We start from the raw sequence: 7,640 nt of genomic DNA, 5'->3' as shown, positions 1-7,640 counted from the left end.
CTGTTCATTGCTTAATTGATTTTTAATAGTTATTGAATATTAGAGACATTTAAAAGTATTGAAAGTATTCGACAGCTTTGACAGCTCCATCATAAAACTTCTTTTATCTCAAGCATTTCCCATTTCTGACCTGAACCATTAAGCCCTGTTCTTCTCCACAGATGTCACCTGACTTGTTGAGCATTTCAGCATTTTCAGTTTCAGATTTTTAGCATCGGCAGTAGTTTAGTTTTGGAATACTTGACCTATCAAGCCTTACAGGCTGATAGGGTTGTCGCAAGTTGATAGGGTTGTTAAGAAGGCATATGACGTGTTGGCCTTCATTAGTCAGGGGATTGAGTTCAAGAGTCGCGAGGTAATGTTGCAGCTCTATAAAACCCTGGTTAGACCACACTTAGAATACTGTTTTCAGTTCTGGTCACCTCATTATAGGAAGGATGTGGAAGGTTTAGGAAGGGTGCAGAGGGCATTTACCAGGATGCTACCTGGTTGAGCAAGCTAGGGCTTTTCTCTTGGGAGCGAAGGAGAAAGAGGTGACTTGATAGAGGTGTACAAGATGATAAGAGGCATAGATCAAGTGGACAGCCAGAGACTTTTCCCAGGGCAGAAATGGCTAACATGAGGGGGCATAATTTTAAGGCGATTGGAGGAAAGTACAGTGGAGATATTAGATGCAAGTTTTTTTACACAGAGTGGTGGGTGTGTGGAATGCGCTGCCAGGGGTGCTGGTGGAGGCAGATACATTAGGGACATTTAAGGGACTCTTAGATAGGCACATGGCTGATAGAGAAGTGAGGAGTATGTGGGAGGGAAGGGTTAAAAGGTCGGCACAACATTGTGGGCCAAAAGGCCTGTACTGTGCTGTAATGTTTCTATGTTCTATAGTTTGCCATGAATCATTTATTGATCCAAACCAAGTCAGAGTCCATGGCCTAAAAACTGCTTTATTGCATTATAATGATGTTTAAAAATTATAGTAGATCACGCTAATGCTGCTGTAGAAGTTCCATAAAGATTTCATCCTTCAAGTGCAAGGTTCACAGAAAAATGTCACTGGGTTTCCATGTGTTAGCTTCAGTATGGTGTGCATTATTACTCTATTAAAGGGTTGTTGTCATCAGTGACTTCAACTTACCTAATATTGATTGGTACCCTCCTTAGTGCAAAAGGTTTAGACGGTAGAGTTTGTTAGGTGTGTCCAGGAAGGATTCCTGACACAGTATGTGGACAGGCTGATGAGAGGAGAGGCCATACTGGACCTGGTACTAGGCAATGAACCTGGTCAGGTGACAGACCCCTCAGTGGGTGAGCATTTCGGAGATAGTGAGCACAACTCCCTGACCTTTCACATAGCCATGGACAGGGATAGGAGCAGACAATATGGGAAAGGTTTTAATTGGGGGAGTACTAATTATGATGGTATTAGGCAGGAACTTGGGAGCGTAAATTGGGAACAAATGTTCTCAGGAAAATGTAGAGGCAGTTTAGGGACCACTTGCATGGGGTTCTGGATAGGTTTGTCCCTAAGGCAGGGAAAGGATGGTGGGGTGAATGAACCATGGTTGACAAGAGAGGCAGAACATTTAGTCAAGGGGAAGAAGGAAGCACACTTAAGGTTTAGGAAGCAAAAATGAGACAGGACTCTTGAGAACTATAATGTAGCCGGGAAGGAGCTTAAGAAGGGACTTAGGAGACTAGAAGGGGACATGAGAAGGCCTTGGCGAATAGAATTAAGGAAAACCCCAAAGTGTTCTACATGTATGTGAAGAACAAGAGGATGACTAGATTGAGGGTAGGACTGCGCAGGGATTAAGGTGGAAACATGTGCCTGGAGGTGGAGGAGGTAGGGGAGGTCCTTAATGAAGATGTTGCTTCAGTGTTCATCAGGGAGAGGGACTTTGACAAATGTGAGGATAACATAGAACAGGCTAATGTGCTGGAGCATGTCGAGGTTAAGAAAGAGGTAGTGTTGGAGCTTCTAAAAAACATTAGGCTAGACGGGATATACCCCAGGTTGCTATGGGAAGTGAGGGAGGAGTTGCTGGGGCATTGATGATGACGTTTCTGTCCTCTCTGGCCACAGGAGTGGTACCGGAGGATTGGAGGACGGCAAATATTGTTCCATTGTTCTAGAAAGATAATAGGGATAATCCTGGGAATTAGAGACCAGAGAGTCTTATGTCAGTGGTGGGCAAGCTATTGGAGAAGATTCTTAGGGACAGGATTTACTAGCATTTGGAGAAACATAGTCTTATTGGGGATAGTCAGCATGGCTTTGTGAGGGGCAGGTTGTACCTCACGAGCCTAATTGAGTTTTTTGAGGAGGTGACAAAACAAATTGAAGGTAGAGCAGTGGATGTGGTGTATATGCATTTTAGTAAGGCGTTTGACAAGGTTTCCCATGGTTGGCTCATCCAGAAGGTCATGAGGCATGGGATCCATGGAGACATGGCTGCCTGGATTCGTATTTGGCTTGCCCACAGAAGGCAAAGGGTGGTAGTAGATGGAGGTCGATCACTAGTGGTGTTCCACAGGGATCTGTTCTGGGACCCCTGCTCTTTGTGATTTTTATAAATGACTTGGATGAGGAAGTGGAGGAGTGGGTTAGTAAGTTTACAGATGAAACAAAGGTTGGCGGGGTTGTGGATAGTGTACAATGTTGTGGTAGGTTACAACAGGATATAGATAGGATGCAGAGTTGGGCGCAGATGTGGCAGATGGAGTTCAATCCGGATCACAGACTGAGACTGTGAACTCCACTGACAAAGCAGTCAAGGCACACATGTGAGGGTATGTTTGAGGTCACAGATCTCAGTGAGGTTGAAGAATACAGTTTTAGTGTTGGGCCTTGAAAATTGGTATTGGTTTTGGTTTATTATTGTCACTTGAACCGAGGTACAGTGAAAACTTGTCTTACATACCAATCGTATAGGTTAATTCATTACAGTGCAGTTACATTGAGTTAGTACAGAGTGCATTGATGTAGTACAGGTAAAAACAATGACAGTACAGAGTAAAGTGTCACAGCTACAGAGAAAGTGCAGTGCAATAAGGTGCAAGGTCACAACAAGGTAGATTGTGAGGTCATAGTCCATCTCATCGTATTAGGGAACCATTCAATAGTCTTATCACAGTGGGGTAGAAGTTGTCCTTAAGTCTAGTGGTACATGCCCTCAGGCTCCTGTATCTTCTACCTGATGGAAGAGGAGAGAAGAGAGAATGACCCAGGTGGGTGGGGTCTTTGATTATGCTGGCTGCTTCGCCAAGGCAGCAAGAGGTAAAGACAGAGTCCACGGAGGGAGGCTGGTTTCCGTGACATGCTGGGCTGTGTCCACAACTCTCTGCAGTTTCTTGCGGTCCTGGGCAGAGAAGTTGCCATACCAAGCCGTGATACATTCAGATAGGATGCTTTCTGTGGTGCATCGATAAAAGTTGGCGAGTGAATGAAGTTGAAGAGAAAATCACCCTTTCAGGGAAATAGGGCTGGTAACAATTTCTAAATAAGAACTGTTGTTTCTCAATCCAGTTAAAAATCACACCGAGGATAAATTTTAGCATCATCTGGGGAGCTTTGTGTCAGAGAAAAGTTGTTAAAGTAACCTATAATCCCATTGAAAGATTAAGACCAAACTTCATGATGGGTGCAAAGACACACAGAATTGGGCACAAAATTACCCCATTTCAGGTTGAATCAACTTTCAACTGCATATCAAGGATTTTTTATTTAGTTGTATGAAGAAAATTCTGTGCCTGTCTTTCTTTTGTGTTCCTGGTCATCAGCTATTCTGTACTTAATACTGTGATATACATGTGAGATACTCTCAGGTGATGAAAGTTAATGTAGTGAACACACACTGTAGTGATAGCAAGCAAATTAATGCAAATCTGATGACTATGTGATCAGACAACATTATGCTCTTCATGCTTGGATGATCACATGCTTTTCCATTACATAAATTCCACACATATCTCTGAACAAACACCAAGTAAATATGTACCGAATGTCAACTTCCAGAGCAACATGACTATGAAAAGCAATCTCAACGGTTATAACTATAAACTAGAAAACATGCTGCTGGTGTGACAACTTCAAATGCACTTAATATGGGAAAGTAAGGATTCAAAATATGTTCACATAACACAACCATTCATTATTTATGTCCTTATATACAAAAACAAGGATGAACTTGGTATGCCTCCATTAGAAATGACTGTAAGAATCTAGGTATCATCTCCAGTCCAGGATGCTATTTGCTGTTATTCCAGTACATTTATTTTTAGGAATCCAGCTGTTTCAACCAGACCATAGTCATTCTTGACCTGTGTACATCATTGTAAATGCAGAGTGCATTTGAACTTCAACACATGCACCAGATCTTCACAATTGAGCTTTTATCTTATATCAAGTGTAAGGATGTTCCCTTTAACATATTGAAGGCAGAAAGATACTTAAGTGCCAAAAGCAAAATGGTTCAGATAAAGTAAATCTGAAGTAAAACAGAAAATGCTGGTAATATAATTTGCTAAAATGCAGATCGGGCAACAACTGTGGAAAGAGAAACAGAGTTAACATTTCACATGTGGAACTACTTACAGGAAGAGCATGATTGACAACCTGAAGGACTTGTCTGGGTCACCTGTGCAAATGTGAAAGAGTTCTGCTAAGTCCTTGCCACTGTTATTTTGACTGCATACTTGAATTAGTAGCAAGGTCCTCTCCACATGGAGTCCAGCGGGAGAGTGCATCTTCCAACAGTTTCCCAAAAGTTAACCTCCAAGATAGATACCCTATAGGCAATTTACATTTTCTTTGAAATAACAAATGTATCTAGTTATTAAGGTTACTGTATTTAAATGTACTTCATTGTTCTTAGTGTTTTAGAGTTTTATTGTTAAACCATTTTCATTTTTTTAAGAACAACTTAATTTTAATAGTGTAATTATATTTTAATAGTTTTGAATTATTTTTGAATGCTTGTGGATGTTAGAGACATTCTAATTCTTTGATTACTCAAAAGCCAGGTTGTGGTTTGATTGAGTGTCCAAGATTTCATGGACGGAGGTTACTACTTTTGGCCAGAAGTCTTTTCAGTGTGCAGAGCCTCCATGATCAGGAGCTTCAGGGACTTGTTCCAGGTAAGTGTGTGTAACTGAGCGACAAGTGTGGGTAACTCACCACTCACTGAGGTGGGCTGAATGGGACGATCCCATGGGCTATATGTTCTGCATCACAGATTTTGAAGGAGAGAAGCAGACATCCTGGACAATATTTATCTCTCAACCAGTATAAAAAAAATCAGATTATCTGGGACCATGTTATGTGCAAATTGGTTGCTGCTGATTACACTTCAAAAATACTTAATTGACTATAAAACATTTTGAGACATCCTAAGGCAAAACGTTCAAGTTCAAGCAATCAGTACCACAAACTTATTCAACAAAATCTATGCATGGTACAATTCCAGAAACCAATGTGATCCCTGCAACTTGAGCTCAATTTCCATCTCCTGCCTCTGTGAATTGGCCTCCACTCCTCTTTTTCTGTACTGTCTTTGTGTTCCAAACTGCCTCATGCCTCTTAAACAACCACAAACAGAAGGAAACCATTCAGCCTCTCAAACCTTTTCTGCAACATTTGATTAATTTGTACAATAGCTCTATTCCATATGCCATGATACAGTTTTGTAATAAAAATCTATAGATTTATGTCTAGAAAATTTCGTAACTTTAGTGGGGGGTCTTCCATACTTTTTTCATCTTTTGCATGATGAATCATTTGGTGAAGCTTCTTCTATTTGGCCAGGCTCCACTTTAAAGATTACACCTCTTGTTCTGAATTCATCTGTCGTTTGAAATTGTTTTCCTGTATCTACTCTATTGAACTCTTCATTATTTTAAAGACCTACAATACACTCCATCAAGGACTCTACCCAATTTATTTCTCTCCTGAGGAAAGGTTCTGTAAAATAGGTCACACTGTTCTCAGATCTTATCTTTATCAAGACAAAGAGCAGGAAACTTTGCATAGGAGTGTTGAAGTATTTTATTGTCTGAGATTAATCAGATTCAACTAGATATGTAATCTAAACAATGGAATAATTGTTACATTTATAGAAAGCTCAGGGTTTTCTCTCTTGTGAAATAGAAATAGCAATTTTCTAGGACACAATGTTTTCTCTCATTAACCTGCTATAATGGGAGCTACTAATATACTCCTACAAGGATTTCTGATATTTTACATCTCAGTGGGAGAAAAAAAGGTCAGTATAGCTGAATAAATATGTTTCAACATTAGCTGACCTCAACTGAGAATTAACAAAAGGGAACAGGCCTTCCTAAACAATCTTAAAACCTGCTCAGATCAGATGCCTGCCCAATATTGTGCTCTTTGCCTTGGCAAATGCTTATTCTGTTTCACAATTACAACAAATACATAATAAAATCTTACATTTCTCAGGTGTGAAAGCAGTAAAGCATCAATGTCTGAAGGTAGAAAAAGCAAAAGAGAAAAATTACATGAAGAAGTTACTTAAGTTTAATGTCATGGGAAGGAACTTAAGCAAAGCTTAACTGGATCATCAGGCTGAGAATGCCAAGAATTGATTTTGCATTCATAAATTGCAATTCCTTCATTCACAAAGACTGCCTGGATTAAGTATGTGAACAAAATCCCTTGCAATGATTGGCTTCCTAGGTTGTGATTTTGAATTGTTTTCTTTGTGTACATGGAAAGGATGTGGGCTTTGCAGGTTGAGCCAGCATTTAATTGCTCATCCCTGGTTGTCCTTGAGTAAGGTGGTGGTGAGTTGCCTTCTTGACCAGTCCTTGAGGTGTGGGTATGCCCACAATGCTGTTAAATAAAGAGCTTTTGACCCAGCAACAGTGAAGGAATAGCAATGGTAATGTCATTGAATATCAGGGAGTGATGGTTGGATTTTTTCTTCTTGGATAACATCATTGCCTGGCACTTGTGTGGCATAGATGGTACTTGCCACTATTAGCCCAGGTCTGGATATTGTCCAGGTCTTGGTGCATTTGAATGTGGACTGCATCACTATCTGAGGAGTCGCAAATGGTGCTGAATTTTGTGCAATCACCGGCAAACATCCCCACTTCTGATCTTATGATTGAAGGAAGGTAATCCATGAAGCAAATGAAGATGGTTGGGCCTAGAACACTACCCTGAGGAACTCCTGCATCGTTAATTGCTTACTTAAAGCAGTTACTTAAACTCGGCATGACTAGGTTGACAGCTGTTTAAACCAGGGGCTTGGCTTAGCTGGTTGTTCATGTGTTTTTCAGCTGTTTCATGGCTGGTGCTTATTCTGACCTGTCAATTTGACAGCATTACATCAGCAAGCCTTCCGGACCTTCACCATCTATAATCAGGTTGGCAATTACAAGAAAATCAAAATCTCCCGATCCACAAATGGGAAGTTGGTGCCAACCACATAGGTTCAGTAGCCAGCAGAGGCAACTCACTGTCAACAGCAATTCTTTACATGTATCCAAGTTAACCTGTGGGTTACAATCATATTGTATGATGTTAGTGAAGAACATTTTTATAAATCTGCAGGATAATCAACAAATATATTAACCTGTTAACTTTAATGTGGGGGCATGTTGAAGTCCATTGTGAC

Source organism: Pristis pectinata, chromosome 15, assembly GCF_009764475.1.
Source record: "Pristis pectinata isolate sPriPec2 chromosome 15, sPriPec2.1.pri, whole genome shotgun sequence".
Classification (NCBI taxonomy): domain Eukaryota; kingdom Metazoa; phylum Chordata; class Chondrichthyes; order Rhinopristiformes; family Pristidae; genus Pristis; species Pristis pectinata.
The sequence above is the reverse complement of the archived record's forward strand: the minus strand, read 5'-3'. Positions refer to the sequence as shown.